The sequence below is a fragment of the Protobothrops mucrosquamatus genome, unplaced genomic scaffold (assembly GCF_001527695.2).
Source record: "Protobothrops mucrosquamatus isolate PMUCROS unplaced genomic scaffold, P.Mucros_1.0 scaffold5448, whole genome shotgun sequence".
NCBI lineage: Eukaryota > Metazoa > Chordata > Lepidosauria > Squamata > Viperidae > Protobothrops > Protobothrops mucrosquamatus.
The window spans coordinates 21,908-34,414 of record NW_015391306.1 but is presented as its reverse complement, the minus strand read 5'-3'; the positions used below and the strand labels follow the sequence as shown (position 1 = coordinate 34,414).

The 12,507-nt window shown below is 48.3% G+C and overlaps 1 long non-coding RNA gene across 1 annotated transcript; it reads right to left on the bottom strand.

Moving 5' to 3' along the window:
- Positions 1-7,554: 7,554 nt before the first annotated feature.
- On the bottom strand, positions 7,555-12,501 carry LOC114923632. Its single transcript, XR_003810678.1, has 3 exons — positions 12,307-12,501; positions 10,954-10,956; positions 7,555-7,564 (listed from the first exon to the last, which is right to left on the bottom strand). It is a non-coding gene; the product is annotated as an uncharacterized LOC114923632 (long non-coding RNA).
- Positions 12,502-12,507: the final 6 nt, after the last annotated feature.

The following is a 12,507-nucleotide window of genomic DNA, read 5'->3' as shown; positions in this document are numbered from 1 at the left end:
CCCCCCCCCCGTCCCCCCTCCCCCGAGGCATTTTCTTAAACCTGTACATGAATCAGTTTAGAGATTTAGAGGGACAGGCTGTCCTTTTAGCAGCGGTATATTCTGAAATGTCTCATAAATATATTTTTGAATAAAGAGGGTGTCGTTCGGTGGCCGAGAAACCGCTTCCTGGCGTCCTTTTTTTGTTTTTTCCCCCTCCCCCCCTCCTGGAGCAAAAGAGACACCCCCCCCGGAGACAAAGTCCTAACAGGTTTCCAAGATGGAAGGCCTGTGGGCTTCGATTCCCAGAATTCCCTGGCGTTCACGCATCCCTTTTCACGCATAAGCCCCATTGTGGCCTGCTTACTCTCTTATCATCCTTTCCTCTGTAATCTCTCCACTCGAGAGTGGAAAGGGAAAAAAAACCCAAAAAACAGGCATGGCTGGCTGGGGAATTCTGGGAGTTTGAAGTCCACAAGTTGCCAAAGTTGGACATCTTTGAAACTCAGCCTTTGGGTGGTCTTATACTGAGCTTTTGCACCAGTGGGCCAGTGCAGGTAGTCCTTGAGTTACGACCGTCATGGGCCCTTACCCATTATCGCCGTCATTGTAGTCGTTAAGTGAGGTGGGTGATTAACTCACACAACGGCCGCTGTAGAGCTCTTTTTCCTCGCACCCCACATTTATTTCATCACTCTTGTTTTCTTTTATCTATTTTACCCTGGCAGGCAATCCTCTACTTAACGACCACTCACGTTGCTAAGCGAGGCATTTGTTGAGCGAGTTTTGTCCCATTTTGCCATTTTGTTAAGTGAACACCTGCAGTTGTTCAGTTAGTAAGACGCTCACCTGTCATTCTATGCTTCCGTGGGGGTCTCCTGCTTGAGCAGGGGGTTGGACTAGATGACCTCCGAGCTCCCTTCCAGCTCGGTCATTCTGTGATTAAATGACTCTGGCTTGCCCGTTGACTTTGCTTGTCAAAAGGCAGCAAAAGGGGCTCGCGTGAGCCCGGGACGTGGCCGTCGTAAATGTGAGGAGTCCGTTGCCAAGCATCTGGATTTTGGCCACGTGACCACGGGGGAGGCTGCAACGGTCGTCAAATGGCCACAACTCATTTTTTTTTTCAGTGCCGTTGCAACTTTGAACGGTCACTAAATGAACTGTTGTAAGTTGAGGACTGCCTGTATTTTACTTTTATTTCCTTCGATACGAATCTAAGATGAGTCTACGTAAGACTGAAATGATGGTCTGTCCATTGCAGGATGGAAACAGATCTTATTTGATCCCCGTTCCAGCTGCCTGCAGCATATTTATCTGTCTGTCATCTATCTATGTCTGTCTGTCAATCATCTATCTGTTATCGATCTATCATCTTTATCAGGGGTCTTCAAACTTGGCCCTTTTATGACTGGTGAACCAACTCCCACGCGTGCCTGGCTGAGGAATTCTGGAAGTCATAAAAGGGCCAAGTTTGAAGACCCCTGATCTATATCTATCATTTATATTATCTACCATCTCTCTGTCACTTATCATCTATATCATCGGTCTATCATCGGTCTATCATCTATCTGTCATCTATGTCTATCTGTATCCATCCATCCATCTCCTGTCTGTCTGTGTTTCTGCCTGCCTGCCTGCTTTATCTATCTATCTATCTATCTATCTATCTATCTATCTATCTATCTATCTATCTATCTATCTATCTATCTATCTATCTATCTATCATCTATCTATCTATCTATCTATCTATCATCTATCTATCTATCTATCTATCTATCTATCTATCTATCTATCTATCTATCATCTATCTATCTATCTATCTATCATTTATCTATATCATCTATCTATCTATCTATCTATCTATATCATCTATCTATCTATCTATCTATCATTTATCTATATCATCTCTATATCTATCTATCTGTCTATCTATCTATCTATCTATCTATCTATCTATCTATCTATCTATCTATCTATCTATCTATATTCTATTCTATTCTATTCTATTCTGTCTATCTCTACTGTATATCATATCTAACATATCTATCATCTCTCCATCCATGCATCTATCATCTGTCTTTCTATCTATCTGTCTATCTATCTAGCTATCCATCTCTCCCCTCCCTTCCCCTCCCTTCCCCTCTCCTCCCCTCTCCTCTCTCATGTCCCAAAGAAGAGGGAGTCAAGCTGTTCTCCAAAGCCCCTGAAGGCAGGACAAGAAGCAACGGATGGAAACTAACCAAGGAGAGAAGCAACCTAGAACTAAGGAGAAACTTCCTGACAGTTAGAACAATTAACCAGTGGAACCACCTGCCTCCAGAAGCTGTGAATGCTCCAACACTGGAGGCTTTTAAGAAGAGACTGGACAGCCATTTGTCCGAAAGGGTATAGGGTTTCCTACCTGAGCAGGGGGTTGGACTAGATGACCTCCATGGTCCCTTCCAACTTTATTATTATTATCTCATCTCCATTTCAAAACTGCCCATCTTCCTCACAGGGGGACTCCATATTTATTAGCTTTCTAGGTCTCGAGGGCTCTGGTTGGTTTATAATAGCGTAATAAAACAATATAAACACAGGAATAAAAGCACAGATTAAAAAACAGTTCAGAACACAATTAAAACCGGTTTGGTCAGCGATTAGCTGGGCGTTTCAATCCAGAACTATTGCTTAAGAATCTGGGGCCTTGCTTGGCCAGCACCCCACCCCACCCCTCCCTTTGTGGCTGCTGAGACACAAAGGGCTGTGCAAAAATACTTGTGGCTGACCACGCTGTCTGCACCCAAGCCACTGTGGCTTGGACACCCCGCTGGTGGCTTCGTGGAGCAAACCCAGCCAACTCCCCAAAGGAGAATATCTGTAGGTCAGGCTAGAACTGGGGGGGAGGCTTGTTGCTCTCTGAGCTGGGCTGTTTCCTTGCACACGTTTTATTAGCCAACTAGGAGACACCATCTGCTGGAAGGGAGGGGGGTCCATGGGGGAGGAGGAGGAGGAGGAGGAGGAGGAGGAGGAAGCATATGAGGGTTTCTGAGCTCAGTTGTTTTCTTGCAGACATTTTGCTACCCAACTAGGGAACGTGATCAGTGCTAGAAGGGAGGGGGGTTTGCAGGTGGGAGGAGGAGGAGGAAGCATATGGGGTCCTTGGTGCTTTCTGAGCTGGGTTGTTTTCTTGCAGACATTTCGTTACCCAAATTATGGTAGGTACCATCAGTGCTAGTGGCACGCTGATGATGTTCCCTAGTTGGGTCATGAAACGTCTGCAAGGAAACCACCCAGCTCATAGAGCACCAAGGACCCCACAGTCCTCCTCCTCCTCCTCCTCCTCCTCCTCCTCCTCCTCCTCCTCCTCCTCCTTAAAACCCCATTCCCTTCTAGCCCTGATATTGTTCCCTAGTTTGGGCCATGAAACATCTGCAAGAAAACCACAAGGCTCAGAGAGCACCAAGGACCCCACAGTCCCCCTCCTCCTCTCTGCAAACCCCCCTCCCTTCTAGCACTGATGATGTTCCCTAGTTGGGTTATGAAACGTCTGCAAAAAAACAATGAAGCTCAGAGAACACCAAGGATCCCAGTTGTCGTCGTCTTCTTCCTCCTCCTCCTCCTCCTCCTCCTCCTCTTCCTCCTCCTCCTCCTCCTCCCAACTGAGCCCAAGAGGCGGTCGCTAAGTGAGTTGCATCCCATTTTATGACCGTTTTCACCACGGTTCAGCAAATCACTGCAGCTGTTCAACAAATCCTGGGGTCATGAGAGTGGCAGTTCCTGGGCACGCTGCTTTCATGCCACCGTCAGGGTGTCTGTCCCTGGCCTTGCAACTGGCAGCTGTCATCCTCCTCCCAACGCCTTGGAGAGCCAGAATAAATGTGCCACCCTCCTAACACACACACACACACACACACACACACACAAAACACCCTTTTCCAGCAAAGTTGACCCAGGCAGCTAATCAGTGGCATGAAGAATGGAGCCTCGGTTGTGTGTGTGTGTGTGTGTGTGTGTGTGTATGTGTTTCTGCTCTTGCTCCAGTTTGCAAGTATTTTATTTCTTTTCCCTTCCAAGTGAGACACAGAAAACATTTGTCACCTCTTTGTCACGGCAGCTCAGGGCCAGATCCAGTTGGGAGAAGGGGAGCCTGCTGATCTCTGCTCGGCTGGTCCACGTCACCCTCTCTCCACATGGTGTAGCCACAATTTGGGATGTGAAGGAGCTAAATGGCTTTGAACCAGGATTTTGTGTGTGTGTGTGTGTGTGTGTGTGTGTGTGTGTGAGAGAGAGAGAGAGAGAGAGAGAGATGATAGCAGTCTTCCAGTATTTGAGGGGTTACCACAAAGAAGCAACGGATGGAAACTCATCAAGGAGAGAAGCAACCTGGAACTAAGGAGGAACTTCCTGACAGTGAGGACAATTAACCAGTGGAACTGCTTGCCACCAGAAGTTGGGGGTGCTTCACCACTGGAAGTTTTTAAGAAGAGGTTGGACAGCCATTTGCCTGAAGTGCCGCCTGCTTGAGCAGGGAGCTGGACTAGAAGACCCACTAAGGTTGCTTCCACCTCTGTTATTCTAGTTCCTTTCTGCTTCTCCAAATATGGGGCTGATGCCGTAGGTTCAAAAGCAGGAGAGGGAAGTGGGCCAGGCAAGCTGGTGGGTCCAGGAAAGCCTCCCCCCCCCCCAGCCTTGAAGAAGCAAGGCAGAGGCTGGGCTACCCAGCACCCAAAGAGGAGGAGGAGGAGGAGGAGGAGATCCAATGGAAAGGAGGCCAGATGGGCTGAAGAAGAACATCTGGATTATTTATGGGGAGGCAGTGGGGGAAAGAGAGGGGGGGGGGTCAGGCTGACCCAGCACAGAGCTTCGGGCACTATCCCAAAGCAAAAGGAGCATAAATACAGACCAGAAGGAGGGAATATTTGTCGGTCGGGCTGAACTGCGTTGAGTCCTTGGTGTCTTGGATTGCAGATGTTTCACGATCCAGCTGGATAACATCCTCAGGGCAGGGAGGGAGGGAGGGGGGAGGAGGATGAGGAGGAGGATGGTGAGGTCTTTGGTGCTCTCTGAGTTGGTTCCTTTCTTGCAGACATTTCAGGACCCAGCCGGGCAACTTCAGTACTAGAAAGAGGAGAGGTTTGCAGAGAAGAGGAAGAGGAGGACTAGTAACCCTCATGATGTTCCCTAGTTGGAAGATGAAACATCTGCAAGGAAACCACCCAGCTCAGAGAGCACCAAGGACCCCACAGTCGTCCCCTCTTCCTCCTCCTCCTCCCCCCCTCCTCCTCCTCCTCCTCCTCCTCCTCCTCCTCTCTCCACTCCCTTCTAGCTCTGATGATGTTCCCTAGTTGGGTCATGAAACGTCTGCAAGAAACAGTAAAGCTCAGAGAGTAACAAGAGCCCCACAGTCCTCCCCCTCCCCCTCCTGCTTCTCTTCCTNCTCCTCCTCCTTTCTACAAATCCCCCTCCCTTCTAGCTCTGATGATGTTCCCTAGTTGGGTCATGAAATGTCTGCAAGAAACAGTAAAGCTCAGAGAGTAACAAGAGTCCCACAGTCCTCCCCCTCCCCCTCCTGCTTGTCTTCTTCCTCCTCCTCCTCCTCCTCCTCCTCCTCTCTACAAATCCCCCTTCCTTTCTAGCCCTGATGATGTTCCCTAGCTGGGTCATGAAACGTCTGCAAGAAACGGCCCAGCTCAGCATCCACCCCTCCGCCGCATTCATATATTTTACGACAGTCTCTTTAGACAGGCTCCCCCAAGGCAAACCTCCCAGAAAATTAGTCACAGCCAGAAAAGTAGCCTCCTGGGTGGACGTCTGAACGAAGTCACTGCAATGGGACATGGCTGAGCCCTCCAGATGTGCATCGCCGTCTTGACTGATGGATGTAAGCGGCAAGACGGGAGCAGGGGGCGCAAGGGACCGTCTGCTCACCTGGCTGGGCGAAGCCTCCACCTGTTGGGATGCAGCCAGAGAGGACAACCTGCAATGGGGGGGGGATTTGCCTGGGCCAGTGGCCAGAGAGAAGTCACTAGCCAAGGCAGTGGTCAGCCTCCTTTGAAGGACGGTCAGCCAGCCACGACCAGCAACTTCTTTCTCACAGCCAAAGGCCCCCCCAACATGTTCCCAAGGGGGACCCCCAAGCTCAAAGCCTGGATAAAGAGGCTGCGAGTCAACTTGAACTCTTTCTACCCATTTGCTCCTGGTTGTCTGCACTGGAATTTGCTACCCAGCAAAGATAGGCGGTCTAAATTAACCCCCTTTATCTGGAGAGGGGTGGGCAGCTTTTCCTTCGAGCTTGATAGGAGCCAGGCCAACGGCTACTCTGAGTTTCCAAACCGCAGCCAAAGGAGTTTCAGATAAGCGACCAGCAAGGGCGAGAAAGAGAAAGAGAGAGACAGCAAGAAGGAAAGAGGGAGAGGAAGAAAGAGAGGGGGAGGCAGGAGAGGAAGAGAGAAAGAGAAACTGGGAGGGAGGGGGAGAAAGAAAGAAGAAAGAAAGAAAGAAAGAAAGAAAGGAAAGAGAAAGAAAGAAAGAAAGAAAGAAAGAGAAAGAAAGGAAGGAAGGAAGGAAGGAAGGAAGGAAAAGAAAGAAAGAGAAAGAAAAAAGAAAGAGAAAGAAAAAAGAAAGAGAAAGAAAGAAAAAGAAAGAAAAGAAAGAAAGAAAGAGAAAGAAAGAGAAAGAAAAAAGAAAGAGAAAGAAAGAAAAAGAAAGAAAAGAAGAAAGAAAGAAAGAAAGAAAGAAAAAGAAAGAAAGAAAGAAAGGAAAGAGAAAGAAAGAAAGAAAGGAAGGAAGGAAGGAAGGAAGGAAGGAAGGAAGGAAGGAAAAGAAAGAAAGAGAAAGAAAAAAGAAAGAGAAAGAAAGAAAAAGAAAGAGAAGAAAGAAAGAAAGAAAGGAAAAGAAAGAAAGAGAAAGAAAGAAAAAAAGAAAGAGAAAGAAAGAAAAAGAAAGAAAAGAAGAAAGAAAGAAAGAAAAAGAAAGAAAGAAAGAAAGAAAAGAAAGAAAAGGGAGTGGAGGGAGGGAGGGGCATGGGAAGGAAGGAGGAAAGAAAAAAGAAGGAGGGAGGGAGGGAGGGAGAGAAGGAAGGAAGGAAGAGGGAGAGAAAGTGAAGATTGGGAGAGAGAAAGAAACGGAGGGAGGAGGAGAGAAAGGGAAGAGCGAGAAGGAAAAAGGGAGGAGAGAGAGAAAGTGAAAGAGAAACAGGGAGGGGGGAGAGAGGGAAAACAGGAAGGGAAAGGGGGACATCAGGAAATGTACAGTATCGGTGGGGGGGGGCAGATGGTTGTCCCCATTTTTTTTATTTCTGGAACCCCAGGAGAGTCCAAGGAGGCCAGTTTCCTGCATCAGCTGGCGAAAGTGACCAGCAGGAGAGTGGATGGACGGACTTTTACAGTCAGGATTGGTCCCCTGGAGTTCTGGCCAGGAAAACTGGATAGCTCAACAGGGAGAGTCCAGCCCCCGTCTGGTCAAGCAGGGGACCCTCTACCAACCCTCAAAGGGCTGCCCAGTCTCTTCTCGAAAGCCTCCAGTGATGGAGCCCCCATAACATCTGGAGGCAAGCAGTTCCACTGGTTAATTGTCCTCCCTGTCGGGAAGTTTCTCCTTAATTCTAGGTTGCTTCTCTCCTGGATGAGTTTCCATCCGTTGTTTCTGGTGCTTTGGAGAACAGAATACAACAGAGTAACAGGGTTGGAAGGGACCTTGGAGGTCTTCTAGTCCAGCCCACTGCTCAAGCAGGAGTCGCTATACCAATCCAGTCAAATGGTTACCCAGTCTCTTCTTTAAAACCTCCAGTGATGGAGCACCCACAACTTCTGGAGGCAGGTGGTTCCACTGGTTAATTGTTCTAACTAGTTCTAGATTGGATTTCTCCCTGATTCATTTCCACCCATTGTTTCTTGTCCTGCCTTCAGGCGCTTTGGAGACTAGCTTGACTCCCTCTTCTTTGGGGCAGCCCCTGAGATACTGGAAGGCTGCTATCATGTCCCCCCTCGTCCTTCTCTTCATTAAACTTAGACAGACCCAATTCCTGCAACCGTTCCTCATATGTTTTAGCCTCCAGTCCCCTATTCATCTTTGTTGCTCTTCTCTGCACTCTTTCTAGAGTCTCAGCATCTTTTTTTCCGTATCATAGTGACCAGAACTGGGCTGTGTCATGTCTTCTCCCGACTGCAGCTCGGATTCCTCTCTCTTTTGCATGACCAGCAGGAAGGATTCGTCCTGAGAATGGCCTCACCCTTCATTCCTTCCTTTAAACCCTCCTCAGCCAGCAGCCTCGGTGAGATTCTTGGCAGAAGCGTTGAGTTTTTCCAACAGCTTCCAGTTGCTCTGACCCATCTGAAATAGGAGCTTTCTCTTCGGATGCCTTGGCTGGAGTTGGCTGCCCCTCTGCCGAGGGTTTTTTGGGGAAACAGAGGGCAACCATCAGGTGGGTCATACAGGATAGGATAGGATAGGATAGGGTAGGGTAGGGTAGGGTAGGGTAGGGTAGAGTAGAGTAGAGTAGAGTAGAGTAGAATAGAATAGAATAGAATAGAATAGAATAGAATAGAATAGAAATACAGAATAGAGTAAAATAGAATATTAAATATAGAATAGAATAGAATAGAATAGAATAGAATAGAATAGAATAGAATAGAGCTGGAAGGGACCTTGGAGGTCTTCTAGTCCAGCCCCCTACTCAAGCAAGAGAACCTATACCAGTGATGGTGAACCTTTTAGAGACCGAGTGCCCAAACTGCAACCCAAAATCCACTTATGCATCGTCGAGTGCCGGGTGGGCGTGGCCCATTGGCTGGGCGTGGCTGCGGTGGTAACGGCAGACTGGGCGGGACTAAAAAGTTCAATCAATCAATTCCAACTTTGCAAGATCTTAATTTTCCCGCGAGAAGTTGAAATTGACTGATTGAACCTTTTTTTTTTTGCACACGGCGGTGGAGGCCTAAAGTGAAAAGGTTTTATAAAGCCCAGCTGAAGGCCTAGGACTGGGGCGACGGCACGAGTGCCCATAGAGAGGGCTCTGAGTGCCGCCTCTGGCACCCGTGCCGTAGGTTCGCCACCACTGACCTATACCATTTCTGACAGGTGAATGTTCAGTCTCTTCTTAAAAACCACCAGTGATGGAGCGCCCAGGATTTCTGGAGGCAACTTCTGTTCCACTGGTTGATTGTCCTCACTGTCAGGAAGTTTCTCCTTAATTCCAGGTTGCTTCTCTCTTTGATCAGTTTCCAACCATTGTTTCTTATCCTTCTCTCTGGTGCTTTGGTGAATAACGTGACCCCCTCCTCTTCTTTGTGGCAGCCCCTCAAATACTGGAACACTGCTATCATGTCTGCCCTGTTTCCTCTTTTCTTTAGACCAGCCAAACCCAAGTCCTGCAGCTGTCCTTGATATGTTTTAATCTCCAGACCCTCGATCATCTTAGTTGCTCTTCTCTGAATTGTTTTCCAAACTCTCAATGTCTTTTTTGTGATATGGTGACCAAAATTGGCTGCAGTATTCCAGGCGTGAGGATACAACCTTGATTAAAACAAGAATCATGGGAAGACCTGCTGCATCCAGACCAACCAACCAACCAACCAACCATGGCTAAACTGAATTAAATATCAGGTTAGGAAAAACCCACCGAGTTTTAGTATTTACTCTCTGTATCCTCCAGATCAAATGCATCCAGAAGGGCAAAGCCATCAATGGAGAGTAATAATAATAATAATAATAAAGTTGGAAGGGACCTTGGAGGTCATCGAGTCCAACCCCCTGCTCAGGCAGGAACCCTATACCACTTCAGACAAGTGATTGTCTAGTCTCTTCTTAAAAGCCTCCAGTGATGGAGCGGTCAGGATTTCTGGTGGCCAACTGTTCCACTGGTTAATTGTCCTCACTGTCAGGAAGTTTCTCCTTAGTTCCAGGTTGCTTCTCTCCTTGATTGGGTTCCATCCATTGCTTCTTGTCCTGCCTTCAGGGGCTTTGGAGAATAGCTTGACTCCCTCTTCTGTGGGGCAGCCCCTGAGATACTGTAAGGCTGCTATTCTGTCCCCCCTCGTCCTTCTCTTCCTTAAACTAGACATACCCAATTCCAGCAACCGTTCCTTATATGTTTTAGCAGACGTTTTGTTACCTAACTAGGTAACATCACCAGCACTAGAAGGGAGTGGAGGAGGAGGAGGACTGTGCGGTCCTAGGTGCCAGATTAGGGAACATCATCAAAATTAGAAGGGAGGGGGGTTTGCGAGGAGGAGGAGGAAGAGGAGGAGGAGGATTGTGTGGTCCTTGGGACTCTCTGAGCTTGGTGGTTTTCTTGAAGATATTGTAACCTTTCATGATGTCACCTAGTTAGGTCATGATGCACTGGTGATGTCACCTAGTTGGGTCATGAAACGTGTGCAGGAAAACAGCCTGGCTCAGAGAGCACCAAGGACCCTGCAGTCTTCCTCTCCCCCGTAAGCCCCATTCCCTCTAGCACTGATGATGTTCCCTCCCTCCCTCCCTCCTTCCCTTCCCTTCCCTTCCCTTCCCCTTCCTTCCTTCCTCTCCTCCTCCTCCCTTCTAGCACTGATGATGTTCCCTAGTTGGGTCATGAAATGTCTGCACAAAAACAACCAAGCTTCTTTCCTTCTTTCCTTCCTTCCTTCCTTCCTCCCTCCCTCCCTCCTTCCCTTCCCTTCCCCTTCCTTCCTTCCTCTCCTCCTCCTCCCTTCTAGCACTGATGATGTTCCCTAGTTGGGTCATGAAATGTCTGCACGAAAACCACCAAGCTCAGAGAGCATCAAGAACTCCATAGTTGTCGTCGTCATCATTGTCCTCCTCCTCCTCCTCCTCCTCCTCCTCCTCCTTCTCTTCCTCCTCTCCCTTCTAACACTGATGATGTTCCCTAGTTGGGTCATGAAACGTCTGCAAGAAAACCACCAAGCTCAGAGAGCACCGAGGACCCCACAGTCCTCCAGCTCCTCCTCCTCTTCCTAATTCAGAGGAGCCGTGGCAACTAGATTGCTGCAGAACGGCCTCCACGGAGCTGCCCTTGAAGGCCATCAGGAAGCTTCCTTGATAGAGCTGCTGGAGTGTCGGTGCCCAGAATCCCCACCCAGCACAGCTGCCGACAGCAGAGAGCCATGGAAATGTTGGCCGAAGGAAAGAAAGCTAAACAATTGCAAGGTGAAAAGTAAACTTTTTATTGAGGGATTGCAAAATAAATTCCCACCAGTCCCTTGCGAAAGAGATTAGCCCCAGAAGGATTGCAACGTGAGTAAACATCTTGCAAGGTTAGGAAACTGTTTGATGGCTTATAAACCGTATCTGTCTCTCGTCTCTTGTCTAAGTGCTCTTGGAGAAGCTCTGGGCAAGTGAGTTCGAAGCAGGGTGTGACTGGACAGCGGCCAAGGGACGTGGAAACCAGCGCTTCTGGCCAAGCTAGCTCTGCAGAAAGCACCAGAGTTTGGGTCAAAAGGTAGCGTGGTTGGGCTTGACCAACCACCCAGAATGAGGGGACATCATGTTCCTGGAAACCCAGAGGAGGTGGAGACACAGAGGCTCATTCCCCCACTTGATACAATCCAGGTGGCTTAGGCTGGGCTCATTCTCCTCCCCCCCACTCCAGCTAATAAGAATGGTTAAAGACCACCTCACTGGAAAAGGCTGGTCTGGATCTTCTCAACTGGTTGACCAACTATCCCTGACCTCTTCTACTCATCCTGTAGACCACCAGAGCTGGAAAAGTCTGATCTGGATCTTCCCAACTGGTCCTTCTTAGTTGGCCAACTGTTCCTGACTTCTTCTATTCATCCTGTAGACCATCAGAGCTGGAAAAGGCTGGTCTGGATCTTCCCAACTGGTCCTTCTTAGTTGGCCAACTGTTCCTGACTTCTTCTACTCATCCTGTAGACCAGTGTTTCTCAACCTTGACAATTTTCAGGCATGTGGACTTCAACTCCCAGAATTCCACAGCCAGCATTGCTGGCTGTGGAATTCTGGGAGTTGAAGTCCACATGCCTGAAAATTGTCAAGGTTGAGAAACACTGCTGTAGACCACCAGATCTGGAAAAGGCTGTCCTGGACCTTCTCAACTGGTCCTTCTTAGTTGGCCAACTGTTCCTGACTTCTTCTATTCATCCTGTAGACCATCAGAGCTGGAAAAGGCTGCTCTGGATCTTCCCAACTGGTCTTTCTTAGTTGGCCAACTGTTCCTAATCTTCCACTCATGCTGTAGACCATCAGAGCTGGAAAAGGCTGGCCTGGACCTTCTCAACTGGTCCTCCTTAGTTGGCCAACTGTTCCTAAACTCTTTACTCATCCTGTAGATCACCAGAGCTGGAAAAGACTGGTCTGGACCTTTTCAACTGGTCCTTCTTAGTCAACCAACTGTTCCTGACTTCTTCTACTCATCCTGTAGACCACCACAGCTGGAAAAAACTGGTCTGGACCCTCCGAACTAGTCCTTCTTAGTTGGCTACCCTTCCTTAACCTCCTTGGCTCATCTATTTATTCATCTATATATCCATCCATCATTTGTGCTTGTCTTGCCCATCTCTGGGTGTTTTCTGAACGGTTGCCAATCAC